This window comes from Salminus brasiliensis, chromosome 19 (genome assembly GCF_030463535.1).
Source record: "Salminus brasiliensis chromosome 19, fSalBra1.hap2, whole genome shotgun sequence".
NCBI lineage: Eukaryota > Metazoa > Chordata > Actinopteri > Characiformes > Bryconidae > Salminus > Salminus brasiliensis.
In genome coordinates this window covers 10,851,508-10,865,670 of record NC_132896.1, presented here as the reverse complement: position 1 = coordinate 10,865,670, position 14,163 = coordinate 10,851,508, and positions in this window count along the sequence as shown.

The window sequence follows — 14,163 nt, the reverse complement described above, 5'->3', positions numbered from 1 at the left end:
CAAACAAAACAGGAAAGTGAGAACAGCAAAAATAGAAATACAAGGTTTTTGCACGACAGAGACAACATGTATGATGGTCACTGGCAATTGAAGCTGCTGTACTGATCTCCTTCACAATCCTGCATTTGTTGTGCCTAGACCTGGTTGAAATACATTTCTAAAATGGTTCTATACAGCAGTGGTTCTCAAACTGGTCTGCAGACTGAGTTCAAGACTAGTTCAAGAACCACTGCTATATAGAACGATTTTCACTATGTATTCCAACCTGGCCTAGGCTGGTTTATGCTGGTCAATGGCACCAAAGAGGATTCTTCAATTGTTACAGATTAAGGCAATGCCAGTTGTATATTTCTAGTTCAATATCACCACTGTAGGACCGCACTGTTGGATAACCTTTAGTGATACTTTGAGTAATGTAAATTTAGCTTTCTCGTGCACTTAATGAAAGGTTGACTTTTGCGTGACAGCAAAAAACGAAATATCCAAATATGCAACTGGGCATAGAGCATGAAATTGCAGGTGCAACTCTCCATAGCTTTGTTGTTGTTTGGAACGAATGCAATGGAAGGCGAGATTTGGCCCTAAAGGAGAAGCAAGACAAAGACAAAGAGAGAATAGGCACTGTGTATTACAGCCTTGCAAAACAAGGAGGTCGTCTGTGGACATTAAATCTCTCCACATCTCTGCTTCTCTCGTGTGTCCAATGACGAATCCTCTGGTTCACCTTTGTGCTGGGTCTTCACCCTTACCGCTCCTTAGGGAATGCTGGTCATGTGCGTTTGAACCCTGCTTCCCCTGCACTACAATACAGCACGCCCGAGACCCCTCTCCATTTCCTTGAAGGGCTAAGCGCGTCCACTCTGAGGTCAGAAGGGGCAAGCCAAAGTGGATAACAAAGCTTTGAAAAGCTTCGCCACTTCAGGATTGCCTGACAGAGCAGTGCCCCCCACCCCCACCCCCAAAGACTCAAAGTGTGCTGTCAAATTTGCCCACCCTCAAATCAAGCCCTGAAGCTCTCTCTTTCTCGCTGCCTTTCTTTCTCTTTCTGTCGTAGCTGTTCAGAACACAAAGGAGTCCCTCTCTGCAGAGTATGCACTCATTTGTCAGTGTACAGTACACATTGTAACAGAGATGACAGCGAAGACGAGCGAACAAGTGCCCCCTCCTGACACAGTAAGGAGGAATAAATGACAAGGCTGGCTTTTAGGAGTGCAAATCCCTGAGATTACAACGATTAGATTTGATAATGTTTTTTTGGGAACTGATTCAATGAATCCTTTAATTTGACCAAGATTTGAAATTATCCTGTTTGGTTTTGACATGGATGAAATCTGAAATACTGTTTTACAATTTTACTGTAAATATTATGGTGCAATTTATTTGTACAGTACTGGACAATAACCATTAACACAATACACCAAACCTTTATTACTTTTACCTTTACCTTTAATACTTTTCATGTAAAGTATTAAACAGTCACTGTCAGAACAAAACCTTGTATCTTCAAACTGTAATTTGAAAAAATTATTCCAGGTCATTCATATTGGACCATTTATCATGACATTCTGACACAACCAGAAGAACAACTGCCATATTCACATTGTGTCAAAAAGTGAAAGACAGCAAAATGGAGATACAAGGCTTTGTTCCGACATCAACAAAATGCAAACAGATTAGAATAGAACTTAATTGTCCATTAAAATTGTATCCTTTTACCTAGTTGCACGCACATACCTACAAACTACAAAAACAGAACATACCCATGAGGAACCCATGCAAGCTTCACATACACGGCCTATCAAGTACTCTACTGAGCCTTCCCAAAGGTACCGGGTCAACTTCAGAATATGGAGAATGAGCAGAATTTGTTCATTAGTTTCTATGAATCTATCTCAGATATCACAGATCAGTTTTGTGGTTTATATGTGATTTTTCAGGCCATATTCACAGTCCAGGACAATTTAACATTCACCCCAGGAATGCTAAACCAAGTGAATAAATATGCTTATATACTATTCATAAGACTTCTATCCACCATTTGTAAGATATCTCTTTCTCCACTGTTAAATTTCTTTAGCAAAAAAATACTTATGTTGGTGTTGCTGAGCTTGCCAAAGGATTTGTTTTAGCAATAACCTAATTGTTTATTTGGACACTCTTAAAGTCTTTGATAGGTTTGTTTTGTTTTTAAATGATGGCCTACTTGACTTGCATTGACACCTCTCTAGACCACATACTAAATGAAGAGTTCCCATGAACATCTAACAAATCCAAACTCAGCATATTTGATCTCAATTTGTCATGAAATGTGGGGAAATGCCACACCTGACTATGAAACTGCTAATCAGTTAATTGCCCAATTACCTCTGAACCTGTAAAATTGGAGGGATTATGTAAATAATGTCTGTAATTCCTACAATAACCTTTGTTAAACCCCTTCAGACTATTATTTGGTAGAAACACTTTGTGATTGGAATCATTGCCCTCTTGAAATTTTTAGATTCTTCAGGCTTTAGGTTGTCTTGCAATCTCTACTTGTATTTTATTTCTTTAGCAAAAAATGACTTGATGTGCCAACATGTGCAAGATCTCTAACTGCTGATCAAGTGGAGTTGGTTGAGGAGGGAAGCAGTTCAGGTTGGTCATGACCTGCACAATTAATATAATATATACTATTAGGATCTTGTATCCAAATATAGGAGATCTGTGGACAGAAGTGAAGAATCAAGCAATTTAGACTTAGTTCTCTTAGTTGTCTGGTTTGTAAATGGGATGTTTTTGATTATTATACAAATGAGAGCATTTGAGCATTTTCTATGTCAAAAAGTAAAATTGTAAAAACAATTACACCAGTTCATTTTTTCAAATTTGTCAACAAAAAAAAAAGATGCAAGGTGATAATCTATTGATGCATTTTGATATTTAACATTGCTGTAGCACAAAAACTTTGGCAACTTTACAGGAGAAGCAAATTCTTAAATGAAAATGTAAAAGCCTTTATTCCATTTTAAGAGCATTTCTATTGGTTAATTCGTCGTGGAATTTTTACACAATATAAAGAACCACTGTCATGTTCAAATTACCTCAAAAAGTAAGAAATACTACCTTCGTCACACAGTTTATTCACTCATTGTTGTACTTTTACACATTTTGGAATTAATGAACTTCTTTGAATGATCCATGATCACTTTGCATGACAATTATTCATAGATGAAGGCTGGAACAAAGCTTGTTCTAGTGGTAGTATTTTTTTAAACAATATTTGCAGTCTGTTAGCAGAGCAGCCACACAGCAGCATGACTCCCCTCACTGTATTTCCTCAGCAGTTCAAACCATGATTTTAATGACGCCCCCCTTGTCTGTAAATGTCACCTGTAGCGGTGACTTCAGAAAGCCGCTGTGTGTGTGGAAGGCTCTCTGTGTGTATCCAGGGAAGCTGGGGGGCCGAAGTGTGCCGCTCGGCTGCAAAAGGACTCCGCTGAATGGGCATGCAGGAGATCAATGCAAGCCCCTGAAAATCCCATTAGCTCCCAAAGGCACTTGTTGCTTTGGCTCAGACCTTTGCCGACCATCCTGCCCAGGGCTACATCTCTCTCTTTGTCCACCTTGTCTTTTTTCTTCAATTTTATCACATTAGTTCCAGGGGAAAGCTGGAAATCTGAAATAATTGCGAGCCCTGTGATGCTGGCGGGGCAGGGAGCGGGGTGGCGGGGAGCAGGGCAAAAGGCCGCGTGAAGAAGGGGGCAAATGGTGTACGCTCAAATTGGAAAGGCATCTCTGTTCTCTACAGTTGCAAAAGAGGAAAATGCTTTGGGACTGTGCACAGCGGCACTGAGGGATTTTCTTTGTGCGATGAGAAGAACTTGACATATCAGACCTTTGAGTGAGGGATTGTACCAGACTGAACATACAACTCTACTGAACTCAAACTTGTCCAAAGTCTGGTTTGGTTTCAATCATATGAACTCAGTGCTACAAGACTAGGACCAGAGATGACCATTGTAAACAACAGGAAAACAGCCAATAGGCAAATTGGTATCTCAGTCCTTTTAAAACTTGCCTTTTCATTTAAAATGTTAATTATTCTTACTTTACATAATATTAAACTTCACTTTACACATGTTAAACTGTATATCTAATCAAATAATCATAATGTAAAGCTCCTTACAGATTAAAATGTGTCCTACAACTGTCAACAGTCATATCATCAATAAACACTCCTCACACAGTTCTAATGCCATTCATTCATACCAATGCAATAACACTGCCTCCACCATGTTTGGCAGATGATGTGGTATGCTTTAGGTCATAATGCCTCCATACTCAAGTTAAACTTGGTTTCGTCTGTTTAAAAATCTCTTGGAAACTAGGAAAGCTTTGAAGATGTTTTTGTGGGAGCAGTGGTGTGCATCTTGAAGTAAATCCACTGTATTTACCTTCATGAAGACCTCTCTTGAATGTAGACTTTGTCAGTAATATGCCTACTTTAATAAGAGTGTTTTTGACTTGACCAGATGTTGCAGTCTGCCAAGTTTTTGGTGTTGCTGAGCTTGCCAAATGATTTGTTTTAGGAATTACCTAATTGTTTATTTGGCTACTTTGATAGGTTTGCTTTGTTTTTAAATAATGGCCTATTTGACTTGCATTGACACCTCTTTAGACCACATACTAAATGAAGAGTTCCCATGAACATCTAACAAATCCAAACTCAGCATCTCAATTTGTCATGAAATGAGGGGAAATGCCACACCTGACTATGAAACTGCTAATCAGTTAATCATCCAATTACCTCTGAACCTGTAAAATCGGAGGGACTATGTAAATAATGTCAGTAATTCCTACAATAACTTTTGTTAAACCCCTTTGGACTATTATTTGGTAGAAACACTTTGTGATTGGAATCATTGCCCTCTTGAAATGTTTACATTTTCCAGGCTTGCAATGTCTTGCAATCTCTACCTGTATTTTGCCCTATTTCTCCACCGATCACTCAGTTTCAATACCTAGTCCCCACTGGGGAAGAGCATTTCCATAACATGATGCAATGCTGTCCCACCCATACTTCACTTTTGGGTGTTCGTTTGTTGAGGGATCGACGGTGGCAGATTTGTACCACACATAGAACTTTGGCCAAAAAGCACAATTTTAGTTTACATGACCAAAAACCTTGCTGGCAAATATGTGATGATGTGCTTTAATGTGTTTTTGCTTCAGTAATCATTTTTTTTTTTGTTTTGTTGCTTCAGTAATCGTTTCTGGGTGGTCTGATGCAGCTTAAATTTTCTCACAGTTGATCCAATAGTAGTGTTCATTAGGATATTTACAACCTGTACATGTACACTGATATATGTATCAATGGGCCTTTTATCCAGAAATGACAAATTCACAGGTAAAGGCCAGTTGTAAGCCACTGGAAGCAAATGATGCTTGGAGCTTCCACTGCAGAGGGGTTGAACGTAAATAGTATTTTTCAGTTAGTAATATTTGTCACAGACTTTTTACATACATCAAATATTATTTAAATGTAATTAACTTTAAGGTAATGGGTCTTTGATATAAGGCCTTCTTAAGTTATTAATTACAAGTTATTATGTTTTCACTCACACCAGGTGTGTACACTCAGTCAAGACATTTGTTGCAGACATTTTGCTTTTTTAGTTTTGCACTAGAGCTACAATGTTAATATAACAAGTTATGGAAGTTTTTCAACAATTAGCACCATGCAAACAGCATCCCTAAATCACCACACACTTTCTTAAATTAGCATCAAACTGCATGTCCAAAAGCAAGTGTTGATTTAGGCATGCAGTTTGCACAGTGGTAACTAGTAAAATAATAAAAAATATCTTGCATACATTTAGATGTATATATATGTGTGATATGATGTCAAATTCAAAAGCGCCCGGGTATACTCAGTTCTGGGTGACCCAGCAGCACTTGCTGATGTTGTATCAGCCATTGCATGATAAAGAGGGTCTTAAATGCTGCTGTCGGGGGCATAATGCAAAGAGTGGCGTGTACCTGGGGAGTGACGCGTGTGAAGCGTCTCAGCTGCCCCTTCGACATCTCCAGTGTGGTGAAGCAGTGGGAGCAGGTGATCAATAACTCTGTCGATCAATCCTGCCCTCTCTCTTTCTTATTCATGTCTGAGGAGCCCACTTCACTCTCCACGTAGCGCTTCTGTTGCAGATTGGGCTTCCTGTGCTCATTATTGTTGGTCCAGGGGAGATCGTTGATCACTCTCCTGGAGGTTTGGAGTGGGGCGAGCGTCCATCATCAGGCCTGAGGAGATGTCAGTGACTGCTTTTAGATTGGCTCTTTCCATGCCTCTGTCAAGAGAATCATTAACACACTGACGGATGCCCCCCAACCTAAGTAGGCCCGCCACCTCTCTTTCACAGGCTAATGTGGTCTGATCCACCACTGAAAACCTCAGAGACACCTAGCCTAGATGTTCTGATGTTGCATAATCCAATGTGGAGGCTTTCTTGGGAAGAACCACAATCATCATGATGGCACAAAGAATCCAGTGATGTCTTCATGAATACAAACGAAGACAATTTATTGTATTTTCAACTTTGTTTATGGTAGAAGTGGCCAGTTTACAACTTACAACAACAGTTTACAACCAAGAGGTCATGGAGATAATAGGCAAACATCATTATCTAGTTCATTGGGAAAAGCACCACAAACATTTCCTGCATTTCTGATCTAGCTCAAAAATGGGATTGATTATTACCTGATGAATTGGATCAAGATGAGGCAGAGAACAGTTCAAACTATGTAGGACAGGGGGTCCCTATGACTGGAGTTGAGAACCTAAATCATCTAAAGGGTTGTCCAGATATTTGCAAAAAAAAAAAAAAAAATGAAACTGAGAAGGAAACATAAAAAAGCTACAAAAAAAATTATAGTTTGGTAAAATAAAAAAGAAAAAGAAAATGAGGGAAGGTCAACATGATAACATAACAGAAGAAGACAAAAACAAAAGTCATTTAATTGCTTTTAATTTTTATTTATTATTTTTAGTATTTATCACCAAAATACACATTCTTTTATTAATTCTGTATTTCCACGTCTGCTGGTAATATATTTGTTTTGGTATTACATTTTTGTTTATATACAGTTATGTTTAAATAATAATTAATTATTTTACCATACTCTAGTCTTTCATGCTAACGTGTTCTTATGTAAATGTGTTTTCTACCTTTTTGTCTTTTAAACTTCGGTGAAGCAGTTTAAATCATACTGCGGTATGTTTATGTCATATGATATGTATTTTAAGAGCTTTCATATGTTCTGAGCTGCACTGACAGCAGATAGCAGATCATTCTTAATTAATGTTGATGTATTAAATCATCAAATGATCAGAAAACTAAATGTCTATATGCCATTTTAATGATCTCTTTAATGCAATTATTTTGGCCTTTACGTCCAAGTAATGATATCCAATACCTTATAAATCATCAAATTATCCATCCCCTCACTTAAGATATCAAATGCAACCCCCTACTTGAAGAACATGCCATAAACATTTATTCAAGAGGGCACAACAGAGCACAGAGGACAAAGTCAGAGTCAGACTAATGAGCCCTTTTCTTTCAGTAAAACAATTGTGGACTTCTTTTACAGGCGAGGTTTACTGCATGAACTTCTGAACCCATTATTTTGACCACTGTGTAAACACAAACTAGGTGCAATTCCGATTCCATGGTGACAGTTAGTTTGGATATATAAGGTCCAAACAATAGAGTTTTTCTCCTTTGGCCTGAAATTGAGTGATGCCTAACATATGTTGAAGCTCTAGTGACCTTAAATGACATGCAATACTGGAAGGGGGTACATTATGCTAATTCCACTCTAACCTTCCTTCTAAGGCCACAGAGACGTTATGAAAGCTTTACATTGGATGCCCTGTGTGAACTGAACATGAACCTGCCTGCCTGTTCTATTGGTCCATTTATCATTAAATACAATTTAACTGTATATAAGAACCATTGCTAAATTTCAAGTTATATAATTTCAAAAAGTAAAAGAAACAAGCAAAACTGGAGATACAAGAGCTTTGATTTGTAAGTGTATTTATACACTTGTTGATTAAATAATACAGTTATTGTTTAACAGTACAATCACTGATTTAACAATAGTTATTGTTTAACAGTATAATTACTGATTTAACAGTACAGTTCTGAACTTGAATTATAAATTCATATTAATGTTGCATACTGTAAGAAGCATGTGTGGTATTCTTTTTACAGTAGCATGCCATACATCCTGTTTTTAGGATGGATATTTTCGCATTTTCCAGTGGATGGATGATAATTAGCTGGAATTGTAATATTGAGAAATGGTTTCTAAATATATAATTTGAGATGAAATCATATAATAACACATTGCAACTGATGCAAAGCAATAATCTTAATAATCCTAATAATCCTCCTCCTCCTCCTCCTCCTCCTCCTCCTCCTCCTACTACTACTACTACTAATAATAATAATAATACATCTAAGACTGGAGCTTTATACCCCTGTAACCAACGACTGGCTCATATATAACTGTTCCAGAGCTTTCCATTCTACTGGTAATGGTTTTCTATGCAGTTGAATGCCTATGTCAGCAATAGGTGCACTTTAAAGTATCTGAATTCACTAATTAAAAGCGGTGTCTGGATACTTTTTGACATGCAGTGGATTTTATTTGATAATGTTACTAAGTATTAAAATGAACTGTACCTATTCTAGAAAAAAATCACAGCTTTTTCAATATCTGGAGTAGCTCAACAACTCCGCGTTGTTTAGTTAGCTAAAAGGTAGATTACTTCGCAGAGTCACAAAACAGCTTGAGTAAATAATTTTGTTTACTTTAACATTTGTTGTTGGTTAATCGTTATAGAGCTGAGCTGAAGAGATGTTGAAGTGATTCATGTTTACAAATGGAAGGAGAAAATTAGAAAAGCTGATTTCTCCTGTGAAACTTTATCTGTGTGCATTGGTCCAGAATGCTCAGCCTTGTTAGGAGAAGGCCGCAGTGGTGCCACCTTCCAACTACTCCATTGTCTGTTTGGCGAAGGGAAGGATTATGTGTTGATGTTTAAAAAAGCTAGTGACCCCCCCAGCCCACCTTTTTCTAGAATGCATCAATGGCCACCATACAACTGGATCTTGCTTTTTTCTTCCTGCACTGGGGAGCTGTGGGCTTTACCCGCCAGGTTGCTCTAGTCACCTGGAGTCTATGCCACCCAGCAGGACACGCTTTCATCTTTTGTTGTGGAGCAAGGAATGGGCGGTGTTTTTGCCATGCAGCTGGTTTAGGCGACCGTTCCCAAACCTTGCCTCCACCCCATGCAGCCACACCAACCCCCAAATTCCAACCAGCACACAACTCATCACAGTGCTTCTGAAGTTTCACGCTTGAGGTCAGTAATTTCTAAACACACAGACAGACAATGTATCTCCTCACACATGCAGCCATGCAGTCTACATGCTAAAATGCTAAATATGCTAATTGCTAAAAACATATATATATATATATATATATATATTAACATGTAACTAGTAGTGTACAAGTAATCTGCTAGTGACTGCAGTAACTGCATGTAGCATATATGCTAACTTGCTAAAATACAGCCATTTATCTACAGGTAACTAGTGGTGTTCAAGTAATCTGCTAATAATTACAGTAATAGTTAATATGCTAAAATGCTAGCATGTAAGAAGCAAGTAACTAAAAATGTCAGGAGAACAAAATTGCAGCCAGTACACTACACACATGGCACTCTTTCTGGGGGCAAGCAGCGTCGGGTGCAGAGTGGTGGACTCTTTTTATTGGATAAGTGGAGTGCCTTTGTGCTTTTGAACTGGAGATAGCCTGTCGGGCTCTTAATCACTGCCTCTCCGAGGTAACCAGTGTTCTGAGGCTGGGGATAAAGAAGCCGCGGCCTATTCAAGGAGCTGTTGATCTAGACCTCATTGTGCTCACCACTATGGCTTGGGCAAGCAAGGTAAACAAATGGCAAACAAAAGGCGGTGCTTCACAGCAAAGCGGGCTCCGTGGGGGGTTCACATCCTGAGACCAGGCCAGGCTCCCAGACCCCCACGCCAATTGTGCCAGTGTCTCACCTATGCAGAGTGTGTATGTCACCTGCCAGACTGCCGCAAACTCAGAAGGGCCCCAGCAGAGGGCTTGGCACAATTAGCACCCGGGTCACATGATAAAGATTCCCAGTGGAACCCAACTGATAAACAGCTCCTTGTGATTTCCTTAACATATGCATACACATCAAAACTATAATTACAGCAAGTTCATGACCTTTGACAGGACTAAGAAATAAAGGAAATACCTTTACATTGCTATGATCTGGCACATATATATATATATATATATATATATATATATATATATATATATATGAATGCAAGGTTATATATGTATATATATATATATATATATATATATATATATATATATATATATATATATATATATATATATATAGTTTATATATACAGCTGCAGTCAGACAAGACCAGGCTCCAATCTCTATGCATGGGGAGAGATCACAATACTCAAAACTGAAGGTCTAATTACTGTTTCAAAAACAGATTTTAAATTACTGGTAAAATCTGACAAAACCTCATGAATAGTTTGTAGAGTTTGGCTCAATAAAGCACGAAAAGCTTAATTTTTCAGCTTGTTCTGGCTACTGTGTTTGTGCAGATCTTCACATCAAGGGGAGCTTTCCCCACTAGCATGTTGACCCTCCTCCGCTGATGGTATAACCAGCAAGCTGATTGGCTGTTTTTTAAGGGTGGAACTTTATCCGTAAATAGTTGTCTGCTGTGTTGAGTGTTACAAGAGCTCCCAGTCATATTGCAACCAGTCGCTGGTCTCCTCGTTTATAACGTCTCAGAACTTGAAACTTCGACAGTTTCATGGCACTGTTCCACAAAAGACGAGCTTTGAGGTATCAGCAGTTATCTTGGACTGTGTACAGGGCTCAACAAGTACCTTAAATAACCTCCAGTTCTGATCCTGGTGTTTTGGAATTGTTAGCATTGAATAGCTTTTTGGCAGAAGGAAAGCACAGTATTAAAACATATTCAGTATAAAATTCTTATTAGGATTTATTTTTGTTTATTATTTTGTAAACATATTTGTATAAAAGCAAGGGTGTGTGTTCTTGTGAATAACAGGCATGATGACCTATTGCTTAAATATTATATTATATTATACATTAATATTATATTAGCCAATGCAGTAAAAAAGCTAAACAAATATTAAATTTCTTAAGATGTTTGTGTTAAGGTAAATGTTTATGTTGTCTTGCTGACATGCACAATAAATATACGAGAAAATACTGATCCGCCATAGCATTAAATATTGTGCTGGTCTCTCTCATGCCACCAAAACCGCTCAGACCCATTAAGCCATGGACTTGAAGGTGTCCTGTGATATCTGGCACCAAGACTTTAGCAACTGATCTTATAAATCCTGTAAGCTCCAAGGTGAGGCCTCCATGGATCACGGGAAATCTGTCTTGCAAGCCCATGGCCCTGTCTTCCAGTGGGGGTACAAGGAAAGATAAACCAGGTTGACAGGTTATCTTTCCTTGTACCACTTTTTGTGCTCTGTAATAATGCTATGATAAAAATTATGAAGTGGTGTTGCTGGTGATTATAATCATAATACCACTGGAGCAGAATAGGAACAGTGGTACTGGTGTCTTTTCTTTTGTGAGTTTTGTACTGTTTAATACAGGTCTTTGGTATTGAACAGCATGGCACAGTGCAGATATTAGCAAGCTTCAAAAGTGCCACCGATGTGTCTTTGTGCTAGTTACTGTACAATAATTCGAAAAAGTCCAACTTTATCAAAAAGGTTTGGCAGAAACAATTTACACCCTAAATGTAGTCAGCATTGAAGCTATGGGACTATAGTGAGCTAACAAGTAAAAAAAAGAGCATACTGTGGCTAAATCAATACACTGTGTCCCATAATGTATATAATTGTTAATAAATCTCGGTTATTCTTGCTTTATGTTTATGGGACTGTAAATTGTTATCTATAGAAACAGGCAAAAGTATTTCCCCTAGCTAAAACAGTAGCAGGCATCTACACACCTGATTTCTAATTGCTAATATTTACACTTCTTCTGAAGTCCAATAGATAACAGTATGTCAGTCTTCACAAGATTATTTTGTATTATTTATGCAATTTGGGTAAGTGTCTAATGATTTAGCCTTCAGTTAACACTGGTTATGATGATTTTGATACTAACTTGCTAGCTACATTAGCCTTGCAGCACCTGTTTAAAACTAAAAGAAGAAAAATGTAAACATGTTTGGTGAGGAAGAAAGTGTTTAAACTGTGTAAAAAAAATAAAATAAATAAACTATTCCTTTAAGCCAGTGATTGAACAAAGGGCCAGCAGTGCACGATCCCTAAGGAAATTTTGCAAATGTCATAAGTTTAGCCAAAAAGAGAGCTTAAAAAGACAGGCAAGGGGAAAAGAGGCGAAACATCGGTATTATGGTGCGGATGCCATCTTTTATACCCATGAAAGCCCTCCCCAGATGGCAGCGAAGAATTTCGCAAAAAAGGCATTCACCTTTTTACAAAGCAATCTAATTGAGAACAAACTGTCATTGAATTAGAAGGGAGCATGACGATGGGCCGCGGTGGGCTGCCCTCCAGTTCCTGTGGGTGCTGCAGGGGGGCCGGGTAACGAGGCGGGCCGCCGCGCTCTGGGCCCCTGACTCTCTGTACCTCTGCGCTCTTCAGGGCCGCTGACTGACATGAGAGGCTGCCACAGATAACACGCGAAACAGCCCTCCACAATACCCTTTCACTGCCTTTAGCACACACAGTTCACACTCAATGGACTGTTAAGCCTGAGGCAGACAGGGAGGCAAATTCGGTTCAGTTTAATGTCTAAGTCTGAGGTCTGAGTCTGAGGTTTTTGTAGCATGTGATTTAGCATGGGCATGTGAAATCTATTTTATGACATAAATTAATTCTGTGACTGTGGAGAGGTAAACTAGACTGTGGGAACTGTGTGACAGCGGTGGGTGCTGTAGTTGTGCAGAACATCTAGTGTTGCTACTCAGCTTGTTTGCAGGATTTTATTAATTTGTAGGATTTATTAAAATATTTAACATTGAAGAGCTAAAATAAAAAAAAAGTTTTTTGTGGATAAGTACACACATGAATTGGCATGAATGCTCATTGAAACCTCCACAATGCAGGCTGGAGCCTGTGTCAGTGGCCTTACTCATCTCACTGCCTTATTTTGGCCGGGAGACAAAAGCTTGAAAATAGAAAGAAGTGTGATCGAGAGAACAAAAGTTGCCCCTCAAAATTATGAAAATGAGCCAAAAAAGGGTGTTCCTTCTCTTCCAATGCACCATCAATCATTCGCCAGGCTCCAGTCACCAACCCAAAGCAATCTAAAGGTATTTAAAAGCTTGAGACATCACTCAAAATGCCCACCCTGTTCATCTGTCACTTTAAGAGTAATAGCTGCATCAGTCATTTTTTGGGGCTGTGTCACAAAGTGTGTTTTATTGGATGTGATATATAGGTTGTGCTGTTGCTGTTAAGAGAGCAAATAATAACATTCATAATGAGGACACACCGAAAACACTTTTCGTGAGTTGTTGAAAATTGACCCTTGATGTACTGTTTGATTAAAAAGAAATATGAAGTCCATGAGCGGCCTCAGCTGCATGCAACACGAATGTGGTCAGATAGTTTAATATGTTCTTTTCCAAAGTGTGAACAGACAGGCCCTGCAGGAGGGGAGGCCGCCTTTGGCCAAGTGTCACCCGGCCCATTGAGGAGATTCATGTTTGTGTATTTTATTTTGTTTTGTATAAACAACGGCACTACGCGCTACCTTCATCGGTCGTGCTGCGTCCTGATTATTCCTCCCTAAAGTCCTCCCATCTGTCCCTCGATTCTGTGGCTTGAGCCTCTTTCAGAGTCCTGACAGGGAGTAGCGGCGAAAAGAGTAAACTGGTAGGGGGCCTTCATTTCGAACCAATCCTCGATTGTGCCCTTCCAAACCAAAGCACTCTTCTATAGCTTTTTGATAGGCTTTCAATCCCAGCCCCACTGACAAGGTTTTCTTTAGGAGGAGTAGGAGTTGTGGCTTTTTTGGTGTTGG